Below are 20,520 nucleotides of genomic sequence, written 5' to 3'. Positions count from 1 at the left end.
ACTTTAGATAAAGGGTTTGTGATATTTATTTACACTACTACCTCAGTTTATTATGGGGTTCAGAGGGAGCAAGACGCCTTACCCATGGACGGGGTGCTCCGATGACAAAGCACAGCAAGTATGATGGGTAGGTCAGATAGAGTTAGGGCCTGATTTACAGTTCGGCAGACAGGTCACTCCATCACAAACGTGACGGGTATCCCATCCGTCATACTACAAGTGCATTATATCCAGTGGCACTTGTAAGACAGCGGACTGGATATTCATCCCGTTTGTGACAGAGTAACCAATTTGCAGGTCTCTAAATCAGGTCCTTAGGGCCCGATTATGACATTTGGTGCCGCATGAGTGGGTGGTATGCCACCACCACGCACCCGCCGTGCCAAAGCCATGGTCAGGCCGCCCAGTTAGATTAGGAGTTTCCTCTTGTCTGTCGGGCTGTGTTTTGGAGTTCCCAAGGAGGTGCATCAGAAAATTGCACCACACTGGGAACTCCAAAAACAGTTCATGCACAGCATGGACTGTAAAGTCCATGCCGAGCAGGAACTGGGGTATATGCATACAGGGGTGGGCACATGCATCCCCATGGTGTGAGGCACCAGGGGGTCAGGGAGGGCCCCCTGTGTTTCCTCTCTGCCACGCTTATCATGAAGGTAGAACATCCATGAAAACCGTGGCAGAGAGGAAACTCATAATATGCTTGGCCCAACTGCGGTGGTCCCGCCTAGCATATTGTGACCTCAAGATCACCACACCACCGCCAGGAAACGATGGTTCCCTGGCGGTGGTACCAGGGCAGTCCAACCATCCTAGTTATAATAGGGTGGTCGGAGCACCTGTGCGGCGGTGGATGGAGCACCACCGCTGCGCCTCTGCGAGTCTGGAAGTACTCGGACCGTAAGACTGGTAATCGCCCCCTGCGATGCGCCAAGGCCCACACCATTGTGCCATAGTGCAAGGATGTGTGTGAACTGTAAGAATAGTTTTTGTACAGAACAGGTAGCCTTCTTGTACACAAACTAACCTTTGCCACTTTTCTTGCTTTGTGCCGTTGCTGTACAATGCAGCATGCATGCATAGAAGGAAAAACTAGGAGAAACTAAAATATTTCCCCTCGTTGTGCCTAGCTCAAGCATTTGTAGGATTTCGGCACAATTCTGTCTACAATTGTTTGTAGATAGGGATTGGCGAAAAAACCAATTGATTGTTGAATGGGAATGCCAATGCACCACCGATGGAATGTGCCCTTGACATAGTCTAATGCAATGCAACTCAATGCACAACTTTGCATCACTTATGGAAACTATTCAACACAAATTCAAATTTGTTGGATAGTAAATATCAAAATAACACTTTGCGTAGGGTTTGCGTTCGTAAATCGCACAGGAAATTATGGGGCTCCCTCGACTCCTTGGAATTATGTTATGACCCCCATGATCTAACACTCACTATTATGCATAATATGTTTCATACTCCTCATAACTGTGTTCTACCTTGCTTCTGCCTATCTTTCGAGCCAGTTGTCTTTGACCAATTGACAATATTAAACTTGCACTCGACGCAGTTATGTTACTTAGCACTAGTGCAATATCTTTCATGAGGCTATAATTAATATTATTGTCATTATTTATTTATTGTTTTTCTTTTATTTTGTCACTGTCGCTGTTATTATTATCATAGTGTTACCTTGCTTTAACCTCAACTCTCATCATCCCTGAATAATAATGTATGATTATTGCCATGTACTGCGTGATCAGGGTATAACTATGTCTATTATTGTCATCTTTTTTTGTTCTTTTGGTATTGTATTGTCTGCCCTTGCTTGTTCTCAATAAAAACGATTTGAACACAAAAAAAACGTAATGGAAACCCAACTCAAAGCATTAGTAAATCTGGGGCTCATTCTTTAAACAAGCAATGCAAGTTTTTATGTCACCCATTTATCCGAAAGAGATAGCTAGATAATTAAACCTCCAAGTGGAGTGGTGTGGCTCACCGGTTAGAGGCGGCAGACCCGTAAGCAGAGAACGGCCTGGGACCAGGGTTCAATTCCCGACACGGCAGGGTCGTGGACCAGGGTCAAAACGGACTCGATAATTCTCGCCTCCGTGCCTACTCTAACCAGGGAACACACTCGGCAACTCTGGGCATTAAGCTTGCCTCATCTCTACAATGGCCCCCCACAGACGCCGGGGATGCCTGGTTTCACCTTGGAGATACCCATAAAGGGACCATCTCAAAGGGAAAACCAGGACGGGTTCCCCAGCGGTATTCAGCACCAGGATACCCCATGGAGTCGCAGTGCGCTTTACAAGTAGACCCACATTTTACATAGGAGCCCTTTCCATCTTACAGTTATTCAGAAACCATGTTCATGGTATTCGCAGATTGCAAAAGTAAATTATTGTTATTTATTTTCATTTCTAGTTAGTCAATTTAATCCAGAGTTTTTTGAGCTCATTATAAACCAATACTAGCTAAAATGGCTAAATCATCAGTGAAGTGTAAGTAGTGTAGGTAAATCTCTAGAACAGAGAACCAAGGCAGATCCTTGGCACAGGGAACAAAGGCAACTTTTCCAAATAAAAGTCCAGGTAGATTCATGTGGACATATATATACATTAATGTGAAGGATCTAAGACTAATCCATGCGGACAGGGAACCAAAGTAGGCCCTTAGTGACATTAATTCAAAGGCAGGCACATGAAGACAAGAATTTTAGGCAGGGCCATGGCAATGGATATGGGGAACTCAGGCAGATATTTGAGAGCAGACCTAGGAAAGATTCTTGGGAATACAGAAATAAGTCAGATTGACAAAGGCAGGCATGTAAATCAGATGAATGGGAAACAAAGTAAATCCAGGGACACAGAGTCAAAACAGACCTGAACTTAGGGAACTGGGGCAGATAATATGAAACCTAAGAAGATCAATGGGACCAGGAATGGTCCAACTTGATCCTGCCAGGTGGTCCTACTTTCTGTCTGTGTGACCAGTAATGATGGTGGGGTTCTGCAACAGTCTGCTAGAAACCATGTGGCCCAGGATTGCAGCTTCGGTTTTCCCTGCACTTATTGGTCAGTGAAATCTTTTACAGCACACCAGTGGCAGGTGTCCTGAAGAAGCACAGATTCAGGAGAGAGAGAAAGCCCGAGGGCGCCCATGGGAAGAACTAAGCTCTAAACCATAGTACCTCATCTTTCATTACGGGAGCAGATCTAGACTGCATTTCCCTACTCATTCCCCAGAAGGGATGTGTCAGCAGTACCACACCCAGAACGACAGACTAACTCATTCTCATAGTGAAATAAAAGTTCAGAGTCAAGATGATTAGCATACATTATCCCTCTAGCCACCATTATCCGCTCTCACAACATGCAAACAGGATCCCTCTAGCAAGCATCATCTGCTCTCACAAAATCAACATCCTCTTCTAAGCCGATGACATGCAACTCATTATCTCCCTCATGGACAAGAAACCCAGTGCCTGGGCCAAGTTCAATACCTGCATAACTGAAATCATTCCCACTGGATGAAGACCAGCCATCTGAAGTGGAACACCAGTAAGACCGAAATTGAGATCTTCGGGCAGAGCACATCACTATTGGTATGCACCGGGTGAACAACGCATCCAGAACCAACACGCACAACCCACGTCAAAAACCTTGCGATCGTCATTGACAGCAATAACCATATGACTGCCTAAGTCAAATCTGTCACCTCCTCATGCTTCCATACACTGAAGAAACCATCATGCATGCTCTTTTCACAAGTAAGCTAGACTATCGGAACACTCTCGATGTTGGATCGACAAAAAACTCACTAGAAGGCTCAGACCATTCAGAACTCAGCAGCCAGATTTTCTCTCAAACTCCCACGCCACAGTCACAACACACCACACGTAAAGGAGCTCCACTGGCTCCTCATACACAAACAGGCGCATTCAAACTCCTCACCCACACTTTCAAGGCTCCACATAACACTGTCCCAGCAAACCTCAACAATTGTATCTGCATTCACAATCCTTCCAGACACCTCAACTCGTCGGAACTCCTACCTGCACATATCCCATTCACATGGGAAATCAGATCAGATGGTTGAGCCTTCTGCTACATCACTCCAAAGCGTGGAACAACCTGCCGCAACACATTTCCACAAGAAGCTGAAGAAGTTGCTTTTCACTGAGTCCCACTAGGCCCTAAGTTCTGGTTCACACCTGGTTCACATATGCTCTGTGCCAGGATATCCTTCCAGGTGATAGTAGCCGCTACAAAACTGCATAACGTAACATAACATAGTTAGTTCGACTCAACACACCTGTGCACTGGAAGCAAACTCTGTATCACACTGATCAGCAGATAAAATCGAAGTAGTTGGCATGGTACCCACAGTTGAGAATAGGAGAGAACTAAGGTCTAGGAGTAGAAGAAGTTACTTACATGTAACTGCAGTTCTGCAGCACTGTTTTTCCAAAGATTCACATGCTTGAATTATCTTCCAACATTAGGTTGGAAAGCCTCTGTAGTAAATGTTTAACACTGCAACTTTTCAATACACCAACTGACACTGAAAACAAAGGACACACCTTGATGGACCAGTCTTAGCCCGTCTACCTCATTATGTGACATCCATTCAATCAGGAGGGGCTCCAAGCTCCAAACCTCCTTAGAGGCTTCAACAGCCAGATCATCATAGTTTGCAATGAAACCTACATTATTGAAAAAGGCTTTGCAATACCGCTTGACCCACAACTGTCTCAGTTGACAATTGGCCATCTAGATCGCAGTGTCTGGAGAAGGTGTGGATTGACAAACAGGTCATTGTTCTGCAGATGTCCAATAAGGACATTCCATTAAACAGTGCCACTATTGCTGTCATGCCCCTTGTAGAGTGTGCTCCTACTTTATACCTCAAAGGCCTGTTGACTTTGACATTACAATAGTATATACAAGATATATCTTCCTTTGACATTCCATGTTTTAATTCCATACAAGACAAACAACCAGGGCATTTTCAGAAATTCTTTCATCCTATCAGTGTAAAATTTCAAACATCCATTAACATCAAATGAGTGAAAGGCTCCTCCAGCCGTTGTGGCAAATAAGTTGTGCAAGGAATCATTTTGTTGAGGTGAAAAGATGTTGGCACTTTCAAAGACATTTTGGAATGGTTAACAATGTTACCTTACTGTTATCAAATTTAAGGAATGCTGATTTAACTGAAAAAGGCTTTAATTTATATACTTCCTTTTCCTAAGATTACTCCTAGTAAGAAAGCTGTCTTCCATGATAACATTTACAAAGATGCTCAATGTATTGGTTCAAATGACTCTTCGATGGATCAGCCTTGAACCATTTTCCCATACTACTGAATCGTGGCTCTGTGTGGATAAGTGCAGAGCAGACCCTGCATGAATTCCATTACCACTCTTGTGGATAATAAAGCAGTGTAGCTGAAGTTCTTAGATATATTTAAAAGCTGCCAAGCGGACCTTGTTGGATGAGCAATGCACTCCATATTCAACTAAGCGAATTGAACTGGGGTCTAAAGTGAAAATCCCAAAGCTATGTGCACCAGAATTTTCTAACTCATGCGGGTGCTATCAGGATCGTTCTGAAAGGTTTTTTCACTTTTTACAGGACCCTTGGGATGAGCTGCATCAGGAAAAAGAATAAATAAATTTCCCCAGCCAGGAAATCAAAAATGATTCACCTATTGAGTTATGATACCACCACCTCCTTCAAGGTCTCAGCATTTGATTCAGTGGTGATTCAAATAGATCAAATTGAGGTTTGTCCCACTGTTGAAATATTAGGTTTACGGATTTGAATGTATCTCTCATTCATGACAGTTTACTTATTTCCTGATGAGGGCATATGCAGTCTTGGTCTGCACGCCTAGGACATGTTCCACTGTCAAATTAATGTTGTGTTGCAGAACCCAGTGCTACACATTCTGTTTCCTTGGACAACAGTTTGGATCTTGTTCCTACTTGCTTTGTAATGTAATATAATGTAGTCATGTTATCCGTCTTATTTTGACATCTTTTTGATGTATGAGGTGTTGAAAGACCTTCAAAGCAGGACTTATCGCTCTCTGGAAAATTCATGTCTAGCGTTTCTTCCTGCATAGACTATGAGATCCACTTGCTGAAATGTTTATCAAGTTTGCTCCCACCTTTCATTGAGGCGTCTGCTGTCAAATGGAGATAGGGTTTCACTTTGTGTAGATTCTACCTACATAGACATAGGTTTTGTCTTTCCACCAGAGCATGACATGTCTCATCTTCTCTGTGACTTGAACATAGTTGTCCAAATGGCCCTTTACTCTTTTCCCCACTGTTTAGTGTTTCATGAAGAGGTCTCGTCTTTAGGCCACATTGCAGTATGAAAGGAATACAGGAATGAAGGGCCACATTATCAAGAAAGGGCGATATATTATTGCCGCTTTTATCAGCAGGAAACTGCCACTAAAGCGGCAATAATGGGCTTGATAATATGCCCTCGTGAATTCCCATAGAAGCCCAGGTTCTGTTGTTAACCTGGGCTTCTATGGGAATTCACAAGGGCATATTATCAAGCCCATTATCGCCGCTTTAGCGGCAGTTTCCTGCAGATAAAAGTGGCGATAATGTATCGGCCTTTCTTGATAATATGGCCCATTGTTATTCAATTTTTCACAGCTATCCCCGTTAGTAGGAAATGCCATTTCCTTCCTCTTTTTTATTGTAAAGGCCTTTAAGAAGACTATGCAAATGTTTGCACCCAAAAATTGTATATGTTTCACTGTTGTTAGGATTGACTTCTTGAAAATGGGTATGCAAAAGAGTACATCCAATGTTTGTTTTGAAGAAGTTGCCTTGATTAAACAGTTGTCGAGATATGAGTATACCCTTATCCTTTGTTGGTGCTACAAGCATTAAGCCTTTAGAGAATACCCTAGGAATGGACTTGAGTTGAAACCGTAAAGTTTGAATTGGTATTGTTGTCCATCCACTACAAACTACAGATAATTATGGTATTTGTATTGGGTGGACAGATGGAAATAGGCATCTTCCAAATCTATCAAAGCCATAATGTTTATGGCTTGAAGTAAATCTTGAAGTGTCATCATTCTGAACGTTTGTGTTTTTTAAATGTTAGAAGGTGGGTCCCTCTGTTTTTGCTGTTGCTTTCCTCCTGATAGTTGTCTGCTGTATGGAGTGATAGTTGTTAGAAAGTGGGTCCCTCTGTTTTTTGTTGTGGCCTACCTCCTGATAGTTGTCTGCTGTATGGAGTGATAGTTTGCCCCTGTGTTTAATAACTTGTCAATAGGGATGAAAGGAAGAGCTTGCAGATTGAAACGATCTCTGGCAATATTGTTGCCTTTTATAAAAGAAGTATTAATGTCTCTTTGTATTACTCCTTTTGACTTGGCTGTATCTATATCTGTCTTAATTGCCTGCATCAGTTACATGTTTACTAAAAACATCTTGTACATCAAATGGCATTCCAATTACCCTTGGCTGCACCTAAGATTGAAGGGTAGTACTGCAAAGCCAGCCATAGCTCCTCAATATAGCTCCAGTAGCCATCTGTCCAAAGACAGTACTGGAGATGTTAAGGGTAGGGTGGCAGTAAACTCTGCTCCACAGGTGGAGTTCGAAAACAAGTTACTTACCTGTAACTATAGTTCTCCAGTATTGGAAGCTTTCATAGATTCACAAACCTGAATCATTTCCCCGTCGTCGAGACGGGAGTCTCCGTTACATAAAAAAGCAATGGTTAGCAGTATAGCTAACTGAAAAAGGCCTATGTCCATTTCCCTTCTGCAACCCATAACCTTTGTTATGTAAAAAAAGGACCAAACTTTTCTCTTAGCCAATCAGAGCCACTCACCCTCTAGAACCCTCCTGAGAGAACCTTTTGCCCATCAGATTTTCGGGCACTTGTGCTATAATACTTTTCGTGCCAAATCCAAGGTGAGCCTCTCATGGGAGGAGGGTGGGCGTATGTGAATCTATGAAAGCTTTCAATACTGGAGAACTACAGTTACAGGTAAGTAACTTGTTTTCTTACTCCAGTATTGGAGCTTTCATAGATTCACATACCTGAATCAGAATAGCGAGCAGTAAATTATAGCACATTTTGTTTTTGTCACCTTCTTTTCACCAATATGTAACACATGTTACTTGCACATAGTATTAACTGTATCAATATATACATAGACATATTGCTCCTCAATGACATATCCAATATCATCCAACAATAAAATGTGCTTTTCTTACCAAACAAAGGAAGGAGGGATGAGAAAGAGGCTCACCGTTATTGGAAAAGGTTCCGCAGTACTGCTTGTGCCACTGCTACATCGCTGTTTGCATGAGCATCTAGGCAGCAATGCCTGGTGAAGGTATGCGTACTCCTCCAGGTGGCTGCTCTGCAGATGTTTTGAATGGAGACACCTGAAAATAGAGCAGTTGAGGTTGATACCGCTCTTATGGAATGCGCACGAACACGTGCTGTCAATGGCTTTCCCGCTGCTTGATGACAGAACTGAATGGCACTTGAGAACCATTGTGCGATTCCCAGTTTTGATAACGGAAACCCTTCCTGGGGGCACTAAAAGCCACAAAAGGTTGTGTAGATTTTCTAAAAGGTCTTGTCCTTTGCAAATAAAACTTCAGGCAACGCTGGACATCTAGAGTGTGGAGAGTCCTTTCCGCCGCTGTCGATGGTTGGGGAAAGAATGATTTTAGGATTAAGGGCTCATTTAAATGGAAGTCCGTTGGTACTTTCGGAATGAATCTTGGATTCGTTCTGAGGACTAATCTGTTTTCTCTGAATTGGAGAAAAAGCTCTTGCGTCGTAAGGGCTTGTATTTCTCCCATTCTTCTGGCTGATGTTAGAGCTATTAATAGAGCCACCTTCCAGGATAGGAATTTCAGATCAGCTTTGTGTATTGGCTCAAATGGTGGTTTCATCAGTTGTGATAAGACAATGTTCAGACTACCCCTTCATGAATTGTTTCACAATTCTTTCCGACCACAGAGGGACGTGCTGAGTTTCTCCTGTATCTTGAAATCGCCGCCAAATGCACTTTAATAGAGGCATGGGCTAATTCAGATTTCGCCAGCCTTAGTAAATATGGGATGATCTGGTGTGCCTCTGCCCACAGAGGATGCAATTCATTCTCCTGACACCAGAAGCAGAATCTTTTCCATTTCATCCTGTATGTCCTATCAGTGCTTTCTGCTCTTGCCTTTGCCAGGATTTCTCTGCATTCTGCTGGAATATTCAAGTGATGAAATTCTCCGTAGTCAGGAGCCAGGCCGCTAATTGCAATGATGTTGGGTCTGGATGCCGCACTTGTCCTTTCTCCATAGTCAGTAGTGCTGGTATTGGCCGAAGCCGTATTGGCTCGGTCTCTGATAAAAGGAGCAGCTCTGTGAACCAATGCTGCCTGGGCCACCAAGGGGCTATCAGTATTATCCTGCACGGTTCTTTCTTCATTTTCATGAGTACTCGTGGCAGGAGGGGAATCGGCAGAAAGGCGTAGGCAAAGACGCCTGACCATGCCATCGAAAACGCATTCCCCCATGATCCCCTTTGGTGACACCAGCTTGCAAAGAATCAGCATTTCTTTTTCTGAGTTTTGGCAAACAGATCCACCGTTGGTATTCTCCATTTGGCAAAGATGGTCATCAGCGTGTCCTGATCTAGCTCCCACTCGTGACAGGTCGTCCTCTGCCTGCTGAGGGTGTCCGCTGTTATATTTTGATCCCCTGGAAGATGTATGGCCTTCAGAGTCACTCCGTGATCTATCGCCCATTTCCATATTTTCTGAGCTTCTCTTGATAGAGACAGAGATCTTGTGCCTCCCTGTTTGTTTATGTAGTGCATTGCAGTTGTGTTGTCTGTCTGCACTAACACTGATCTCCCTTCTACTCTTGGCAGGAAGGCCAACAATGCCAATCCTATTGTCCTTAATTCCAATAGGTTTATGTGAAGGTATTGTTCCTGTTTGTTCCATCGGCGGCTGACCTGTAACTCCTGTAGGACTGTTCCCCATCCTTCGAGAGAGGCATCCGTGGTAACTACTAACGGAGCTGGTTCGGTAAGGTAGGAGAGACCCACCGAGATGTTGTTCCTGCGAGTCCACCACTTTGCTGCCTGCAACATTGGATGCGTGAGTATCCAGGATTGCACCTATAAACTTGATCATCCTGAATGGCTCTAGAGATGATTTTTCCACATTTAAGGTCAGACCCAGGTCCGCAAGCAACTCCATGCAAGCCGCAGTTGAAGCGTGAGCTGCCTCCTGCGATGGTGCCTTTACCAACCAGACGTCCAGGTATGGAAATATTCTGTGTTTTTGTCTTCTTAGATAGGCCGCCACTGGCGCCAGACATTTTGTAAATATTCTCGGTGCACATTTTAGGACGAATGGTAGCACCTTGAATTGGTAATGGTCTTTGGCGACTGTAAAACGAAGGAACTGTCTGTGGGACGGATGGATGAGGATATAGAAATATGCATCCTGTAAATCTAGGGAGGTCATCTGATCTTCTGGGTTTAAGAGCAGCAGAATATCTTGCAGGGTCACCATTCTGAATGACTGTTTCTTGAGATTGGCATTTAGGGACCTTAGGTCCAAGATTGGACGCCACCTGAGAGCATCTTTTCTGATCAAGAAGAACGGGAATAAAATCCTCGTCTTCTTTGGGAGTTCGGCACCGGTTCTATTGCTCCCTTTCGGAGCATTGCCCGAATCTCCAGACGCATCTGACATAGATGTTTTGCTTCTTGATATGTAGGTGGCGTGGGAGGAGGAAAGTGGAGGAATTCCAATGTATGTCCGAATTGTATTATGTGGAGGACCCATTTGTCCGATGTTATCTTCTGCCACTTTGGTAAATAATAATAAACTCTTCCACCCAGGGGGACATTTGACAAGATAGGAGGGGAAGGACCTGCAATCTGTAGGTTGCCATTGTCTTTTATTATTATCTTTTCCAGAATGGCCTCCTCGTCTTCTGGGAGTGGACTTAGAGTAGCCCCCAGAATGTTGCTGTCCATATTGCTGCTGATAGGGCTGCGAAGAGGAAGAGTAGGATTTGTATCTTCCCAGCTGGTAGCCCCCTCTATACAAGGGTTGTCTTCTTCCACGCGTGCCTCGAAAAGGCACCTTCCGGTACTGTAACGCACCCAAGGATTTCGCTGTATCCGTGTCTTTTTTAATACTTTGAAGGGTCTCATCCACCATGCACCCAAAAAGATCCTCCCCATCAAAGGGTAGGTCCAGAATTTTATTTTGGACCCCTGGCCTAAAGGAAGTGGCCCTCATTCAACCCTGGCGCCTCAAAACTGCTGCTCCTCCGAGGGAACGAAAGGCCGTGGTAGCTATGTCCATAGCGCAATCAATAACTTCAGCCGAAGTTCTCTCCCCTTCCTGCAGAACTTTCTTCGCCTCCTGCTTAGAGTCTTCCGGGAGGAGGTCAACATAGGGTGCTATATCGCACCACATCTGTCTGTCATATCTGCCCAGGATGGCAAGGGCATTAGTAGCTCTGACCAGGAGCGCTGACATGGAGGAGAATCGTTTACCTGTGTTATCTAAACGCCGTCCCTCCCTGTCCGGAGGTGCTGCAATAGGTGCTGCCGGATTCATTGACTTTTGCTGCGCTGCCTGCAAGATGATTGAGTCCGGTTTAGGATGGCCCAGTAAACACGCCGGGGAGTTCTCTGCACCTTATACCTTTTTGTCCAGCCTCGCCCGTACCGGTGTAACCGTTGCTGGAGTTGTCATGACCTGTAATCCTTCTTTCCATATGTGGTCAATAATTGGTATAGATCTGATTGATTTTTGATAGGGCTCTTTAAAGTCATACAGAAAACATTCTGCTCGAGTTGTTTTCATTGGCAGCTGAAATCTTTTTGCCGCTCTCTCCATTAAGTTGTGGAATCCACCAATATTCAATCGTAGAGAATCCGCCGGTACTTGGGTGGGTGATGGTGGAGATGGAATCAGGTAATCATCCCATTACCTATGGGGCTCCGTTAGCTCCCCTTCTTTGCGGTCATCATCTGTGGTCCCAGGATCCTATTGCTGTTGGACCTGAGGTGTCAGCGGAGCAATGTCTAGTAGGCTTTCCCAACTGCGGACTGAAGTGGACGGAATCGAATGAGGACATGAAGGTGGAACATCCTGAGGAATCCCTGATGGAGGAAACTTCTTTTTATAATCCGCCAACATGGATTGCAAATCCATCAACATGGATGATGGCATTGCTACCATCTCTTCCTGAGGCTCTTGTTGGTCGCGATGGTATTAGATGCTGTGATACTCTTCATACCCTTCTTCTTCATCATCTTCTTGAAATTTTACATGGAGCTCAGATGGGCTTGTGGCATAACCAAAAGGCCCATCATCCTCCTCATCATCATCTGACTCTTCCTCCTCCAAAAGGTGCGACGGGACTAATGGAGTAATTTTACTTGGGGAAGTCACTGCTGGAGTGATCTTTTCCGGAGTTAGTCTTGTCGACGAGCCCGTCGACGAGATCGTCGTCAATACCACCGTCGACGAAGCTGTTGTCAATGCAGTAGATCCATTCCTCGCGACGACATAGTAATCGTCGTAGATGTTACCGTCGATGACCTCATTGCCATCACCGTCGACGACGATCCCGTCGTCGACACTGCCGTCGTCATCCTTTCCGTCGTCGACGATGTTGTCGATGTTACCGGCATCGACGCGGTTGTCGTCGACGCTCCCGTAGTTGCCACTCCCGTCGTTGACACTCCCTTCGTCGCCGCTCCCGTCGTCGACACTCTCGTCGTCGACGCTCCCTTCGACGCTGGCTCAAATACAATTAATGCTAGGTCTTGTACCTTGATCGTCGCAGTAGACGATGATTTCTTCGTCAACGGTCTCGTCGATGCTCCTGTCGACGATGTTGATTTTTTCACCTTCTCCTCAGGAATACTAGAGGATGGCTTCTTGAATGATGCAGGAGCCAACGGCGGTGTCTTTGCAGGCTCAGAAGAGGCTCTTTTGGATTTTTTTTCTTTCAAAGTGAGTCCTTTGCTCTCCTTTGTCTTTTTCTGAGGAGATTTTGAAGGACTATGCCCTGAAGACCCTTGGCTGGTCTTTTTTAGGGCCTTCTCAGGACGGTCCCCTGAGGAATGAACCTGAGGAGATCTTGATCTTTTTTGAGATCTCTTGGATGAAGAGGAGGATTCCTGGTCACTATCATTAGAAACCACCTCCTTTCTGGCCTTGATCTTTTGAAGCCAAATTAAAAGGCGTCCTTCACGATCTCTAAGGGTCTTACTAGAGAAAGTGTGACATACCTTGCAATCCTTTGCTTGGTGTTCCGGGTAAAGACAGTATATACAGTCTTCATTTGGGTCATCAGTGTAGAGTCTCTTTTTAGAGCAGGTGGCACAGGCTCAAAAAAGACCCTATTTCTCCTTTCCAGCCATTCTCAAGGATGAAGATGAGAAATAGATTATAAACTTCTCAAATCCACAAGAAATAGACTGATAATGAAGCTTCTATCCAGTTGGAAATCCAGAGTTTGAGCAGAGCTCAAAGGAGACTCCTTAGCACAACGTGCCGGTAGAAAATCTGAGGGGCAAAAGGTTCTCTCAGGAGGGTTCTAGAGGGTGAGTGGCTCTGATTGGCTAAGAGAAAATGTGGTCCTATTTTTTATATAACAAAGGTTATGGGTTGCAAAAGGGAAATGGACCTAGGCCTTTTTCAGTTAGATATACTGCTAACCATTGCTTTTTTATGTACCGGAGACTCCCGTCTTAACGACGGGGAAATGATTCAGGTATGTGAATCTAGGAAAGCTCCAATACTGGAGTAAGCAGAGTTGTGCCACTCCGTGCTCCGCTTCGAGCACAGACTTTGGCAAAAACTCCACCACCGTGTAGCGGAGTTCACCAGCACACCCCCCTGGTGATCTATTTAGGTACAAAAACATCTGCACAGAGAAGAAACTCTATATCATTGAGCTTCCCTGGGACCATTTTCAGTTATTAGATTACTTTAAAAAGTAAGACTTTTTTGCAGTTGCGGGTCTCATTGACTGAGAAATACAGACTTCGACTCTACATGGCTGCCTTCTCACTGTACTTAAAGGTTACGGTTGGGTTTTGTTTCTGCCTCAATAGCATCTTTTGTGCTGCGCTCCAGTTTCAAGAACCACCCGGACTGTAGCTGAATCTTTGACGCACCAACTTCTGCGTGTTAATGTCGCAGGTCTCTGTTTCCTGGGCCTGGCCTTGCCACCAGTGCTGCAGTTTCCCATGTGTTTGCAGCGCTTGGGTTGATTTCAGGAGTTCCAGCTTGCAGGGCATCACCGCTCCTGTGATCTCTACTTCTGGGTTGCTAATAGTGCAGTGAGTGCACTCTGCTGCCGAGAAGGGCAACCAGGTGGTTGAGTTAAGTTCTTGTGGAAATTTCTGAACCCAAAAATAACCCACAAAAAAATGAAGAAAGTTTACTTGTTCTTAGATTGCAAATCGTTCTGCTGCCCCACCGCATGGAGCTAATGTTCCTATTTTGCTTACTGAGTGAAAGTTTCCATGGCCATACCGATTCAGTCAACTAAAATCAATGAGAATCAATGTATATAAAATGTCTTTATCCCCAAGGCCACATTATGCGCTAATTTCAGACTGCGCCTCATGAAGTTGTCCTATAATAATGGCATTAACGTAGTAACTTATAAAATCCAAGCATGTGATAACTTTCCACCCCCAGACAGAAGGCTTCACATATGTTTAATAAATCATTATTGTGTGCAGTCTGCTTCCACTTCCTTTTTATACACACTGAATGCTCACTGCAATCACTGCCAGCGCAGAACTGGGCCAACAGGTGACTATTGTTTCTAGCGGAGCCTAGCAGGGAGAAGAGGCGAGTCATAGGGGCCTCCACCTCACCATAAGGTATGGAGTGAAGTAGTGCGCAGCTCAGAATCCTATTCCTGACCTCACATTGGTGATGAGGACAATAGCCCATCCTGCACCCCTTGCCTGATTGTGACCCTGGCGTCGACAGAGCCAGTGACGACAGGGTCCAGAGAACACCTGCAGCTGACATAAGAGCTACCACATATGTTATGTGTCTGCAGTGAGTCTGCGTTACCTGCGTAACCCCAGCTCTTGGCAGAAGTGCTGACACCGGACGCTCGCGAAGGCAAGAGCAGTGCCACACAGTTGTCATGACTAGGGATGTGCGCAACTCCACTGAATCTCGCAGAGTTTTTATGTAACTCAGTGGAATTCCGCAGAGTAAAAGTTTGGGGCAACTTACTGCACATAAACAATCATTAAGGGTGTTTTGCTTTTTCTATGTGTGCTGCGGAATGCAGCACACATAGAAAAGCAAAAAGGGGTAGAAATAAAAGTATTTCTCCTCGTTGTCCAATCTAATGCCTACTTTTTCATGCCTTTAGTTCTTGATGCTGCCTCAGATTTACAGATCATTGGAAATCTGGGTCAGCGTCAAAAAGCAATGGGTGTTGCGGTGGAACACCCACTACAGCACCCACTGCAAGCCCCTTTCACTCAGGAAACTGTGTGAAAGGTTACCATATTTACAAAGCGGCAATAAGCCACGCAAAGTGGCTTAACACTGATTTGTAAATATGGTGCAGGACATTGCGCCACCGGAACACCGTAAAAAGTGACGTTCTGGTGGCGCAATCCCCTTGTAAATATGCCCCAATATTCTGTAAAATACCTATGTTTTAAGACCTTCAAAGCAGAAGAGTGTGCATGTGTTTTTGTGTGAGTGAGTATTTAAAAATCCCGGGTCAAATTCGACAGACACCTTCCCATACCTGACTGAAAGTTCATGCACCCGGTGATTTACTAAATAATACATCACGTGAGGAGAGGTCGCAGAATCACTCTTTGGGGCTTATTTACAAGCCTCTAGCTCCACAGGTGCGTCGCTTTTTCCATATTAGAAGTGATGCACCAGAGGAGCAAAAGGCTTCTAAATAAGCCCCTTTGTGTCTCTAATGGGCGACCAATGAGACGAACTTCCTGAGTGATGGCATACAGTGTCGTCATTTGGACATCGCTTGTTCCTACAGTGCTCAATGCAGTCTATAACCACGACGCTGTTGTTGCATCATCAGAGGGGGCTCTCCCTGATGGAGAGGCATTTAAAGTAGCTGGTGCCACTTGAAACACATCACAAGCCTGTCTCTTGAGGGCATGGGCAGAGTGTCTCTTCGAGTGTACTCCACAGGCAGTGATGCCACTTCAAAAGCTGGTGATGTTAGTGCCTATAACATGCGATTCTTTGCTTTTAGAGCACTTTTTCAGATGAAGCTCCAGGAGACTCATCATTCAGAAAAAGTAGCAATCTGCCCTCATGCTCTGTTAGAGTTTTGCCTCTGAAGATGTCATAAATCTCACAGTAATTAGGTTTATGGCCAAATTTATAAAGACAGAAAATATAATTTACATGGATATCTACAGTATAGACGTTCCTGGCGCCTCAGGCCTTTCAAGGTTTGAACAGAGTACTTGGGTGAAAGAATTAAACCATGTTGTTTTCCAGAAAAAAAATTAAAAATCTACATCAGTTCCTTAGATGTGTAGCTGACAATGTGCTCACAGGAAGCGAAGACTGCAGGTTATAGGTTCACCAGAAGACAGTCTGAATAGAGCCCAAGGGATTCTCTGTTGTCTGTTACTAGATAGTAGAAATATGTCAGTTGTATTTAGCCTCTGAGGAGGGTTAACGCCTGAAACTCCAGCACCTGATTAGCTGGACTCTGGGTCACATAATGCGGTGGATGGGCTATGTTTGGTCTGTGAAGGGCTGTCCTTTGTTTTCAATGTTAGTTGCTGTATTGAAAAAATACTATGTTAAACATTGACTACTGGCGTGGCTTGGCGCCGTGGGTGATGGCGGCGCCTGAGTAAAGCTCCGCCGCGGTGCCGGGAAACTCACCTCTCCACATCAATGGTTCCTGCGTTGGAGGTCCGGTCCCGACGTCTAAACGTCTCCGCTATGTTGCGGGACTCCTGAACCGCTCTCGTTCAAGCGGAAGGAGGAGAAGACCGCTACTCTGCTTCTGAGGGCGCTCCGGTGCTCGCGGCCGCCATCTTGTGGGTCCCGACACGGAGCGTCCTTCTCCTAAAAAGGCGAGTGCGTTTTTGCTTTCATTTCCTCACCTGCTAGTCGCAGAATTCTTGGATCGCCTCTGCAATCCCCATGAGGTCGAAGCATGCTGCACTGCTTTAGGGGCGATTTATATCTGTGACTGAATATTTTTCTACGCAGCGTGACCGCCATTTTATGCACCCTGGAGTAATTTTGCCTGCTTGCTGCTATGTTTACTCTGCACTCCCTGTGCCTTATGGCTCTACTTGGCATAATATAATGTCTTTTGGTCGCCTCGTGGAGGGATTTTATTCACCCACACCATCGTGTCAATGCAGAACAGAGGAGGCAGATTACTTGCTATCCCTACCAGTTGTTACATTCTCATGAGAAATACCTCAACGAAGTAGAGGCTTCCTTCCTGGCTACTTTTCAATTTATTGGTGATTTTGTGGTAACTACTTACTGCACACTTAGCTTTTTGGATGCTCTTCTCACCTCCGCTGGCTTGACACCTTTACTTATTTTGCCTCTTGGATGTCAATTTTGCTTTCGAACTTCCTCTATTATATAACTGGTTGCGCAAATTTACCCTACAATTTTTGCACTCTCCTTGTTTGCAGTATTGACTTGGCTGGCTTATCTCCTTAACACTCATATTGGCTATCCATGTTTTAAATCCATCCCTCATATGACTCATGCTTCACGCCTTATAACTGGACCTGCCTACAAGTGATTTTATTCGCTATACAAAGTGTCTTTTTTCTTGCTGTCCAGTGCTATTCCATTGTTTTTCCTGTTCGTTTCTCAGCCTCTTTATATGGGACGACAAAAACACATGTCTCGTTTTTCCTCCAAAGCAACCACAAGGGTGGCTTTTGTCAAGAACTCTAAAGTTTTTTCAGCTCTTTCCCAGTTAGAAGATTCCATTGCTTCATCTGGTTCAGAGGCAGCCATGGATCCGTCATCTCAGCCATCAACGGGAAAAACGACTGTCAAACGACTAAAAAAAGATCCTCCTTCACCGCCTAAGCCATCGTCACCTGTGTCTATGGAGCTCTTATTGGAGGAAATCCGATCATTTCGTCCTTTTCTCGAGGAAATTGGGTCGTTGCGCCCTTTTATGGAAGAGACTAATGCCAAACTCCAAGTTCTAACCGACAACTGGTCCCAAATTGATACAAGGGTTTCCTCGGTGGAGCAATCTGTCGCATCTCTTCAAGAATCTCAAGCCACAGTTACACATTTGTCTTCGCAGGTGGGCGCTCTTCAGAAGCAGGTGGAGGAGTTAGAAAATAGAGGCAGGTGTAATAATCTCCGCATTTACGGCCTGGTGGCGGGTCTCGAAGGGTCTGAGCCGCCTGCCTTCTTTAAATCCTTCCTTCCTAAGTTGCTTCGCTTGCCAGAGGATACATCTCTCAACATCCAACGAGCACATCGTCTGGGTCGCTTACCTACGTCTCTCTCCATGTCACAAAGGCCAAGAGGCGTCATTATTTACTTTTGGAGTACACTGATCTCCTGAAAGTTCTAACAGCTGCCAAGGCTCTCCCTAAATTGTCATGGTCTGATTCTCCGCTATTCTTCGCTCAGGATTACGCCAAAGCAACTGCCAACCGCAGGAAAGCTTTCCTGAGCATGAGAGAGGTCCTTCGCTCTATGGGTGCTCGGTATGGCTTATACCATCCTTGTTTGTTCAAAGTCACCTACAATAACAAAACCACCACCTATGAAGATCCAGTGAGACTGCAAAGCTTCATTAATGCACACCATACCTCTGCCATGGACGCCTCTGGTCCTTCGTCCTCTTCCCCTGGCTGACTTTTAATACTGCATATCTTAGTAATGTTTTCATTCATTCTCCACCTGCATTTTCCTTTCTGATGTTTTCTCGCTCGTTTGATTGTTCCATCTTTTGCATTGTAATGTTGCTGTTTGCTTCATGCTTCTGGCTGACTTATATCTGCACTAGCTAGCTTAGGTGCTCATCTTGCATTTTGTCGTCATGGTTACTCCCTTTTGAGGTTTTTTGCCTGTTTGACTGTTTTTATTCTTGTAGTGTTACCCTCCAAGATGTGTCCCTTGGTCCTTTTATAGGTTATAGTTCTCTGTAATACCTTATTATTTTTCCCCATCTTTGTTTCCACAGGAACCCCTCACTGTCTGATGTCGTCTTCCCGGTTCCGTGCCCGGCTGATCTCAGACGTGTTGCCTTGCCTACCTGGCCCCTTCCCCCCCCTCAACTTCATCTCGTGTTTCTCTTTTGTAGGTATGTTTTCGTCATGTCTTTTGTACCTTCTTTGTTTTTTGTTCTTGTCCTCGTCCCCTTCCCTTGTCAATCGATTTCCTTTTTTGCATAATGATGATGATCCTCTTTTTTCAGGTTATATTTCCTCTTTCCTCAGTTTTGAGAATTTCTGCTCTTTACTTTTTTATCCATTCTTCTACATTTCTCTTCTTTTTTTCTCTTTCTACTTTTTAATCTTGGGTATTTTTCCTACTCATGCGTTTATTTTCCTTGCACATTGCTTCCTTCTTGTTCAACTCACTCTTCTCTCTCTTCTTGCATTTCTGATTACTTCTTTCTTTTTATCTGATTTCTTCTTTTTTATCTCTTATATTTTGGATTTCTTGGTTCACCAATTTATGGCTTTATTATGTAAATTATGTCTTTAAACATAGTTTCCTGGAATGTTAAGGGTATTAACTCCCCAATTAAACGACAGCGCATTTTATCTCACCTAGCCAAATTAAATATTGACATTGCATTTCTTCAAGAAACTCACCTTTCAGATATAGAATCTGAGAAACTTAAGAGAGGTTGGGTGGGTGAAGTCTTTTATTCACAGGGTGACGGTAAACGTAATGGTGTTGCTATTTTATGTCGCAGGTCGCTCCCTCTTACAGTTATCTCTCAAGACTCGGATACTAATGGTAGATGGAATCATGTCAGATTATCGCTTAGAGGTGTTCCAATCTCCCTCCTTAATGTTTATGGTCCCACAAACGGTGAACCCCTTTTTTGGGCTGAATTTTCTCCTCGAAACACCCAATTCATGGATGACAATTTCATCCTTGCGGGAGACTGCAATCACCCTCTTGATCCTTTTTGGACAGGAAGTCTGATGCTACTTATATCCCCACAAAACCACACAAATTCTTTACTCAAGCCATTTCGCAACATAAGCTTGTCGACTCTTGGCGTTTATGTAACCCAACCTTGCAAGAGTTTACTTTTTACTCTCCTCACCACCGTTCCCAATCACGACTTGATTATATTTTTGTTTCCCACGCACTTACTCAAACGCTCCAGGCGGCAGAAATTGGTCCAATTTTGCTTTCTGACTATGCCCCTGTAGTAGTCAGCCTTGAGGTCCTACCCAAAATTGATGGTCCTAAACGGTG

The sequence above is a fragment of the Lissotriton vulgaris genome, chromosome 5, assembly GCF_964263255.1.
Source record: "Lissotriton vulgaris chromosome 5, aLisVul1.2, whole genome shotgun sequence".
NCBI lineage: Eukaryota > Metazoa > Chordata > Amphibia > Caudata > Salamandridae > Lissotriton > Lissotriton vulgaris.
The sequence above is the reverse complement of the archived record's forward strand: the minus strand, read 5'-3'. Positions refer to the sequence as shown.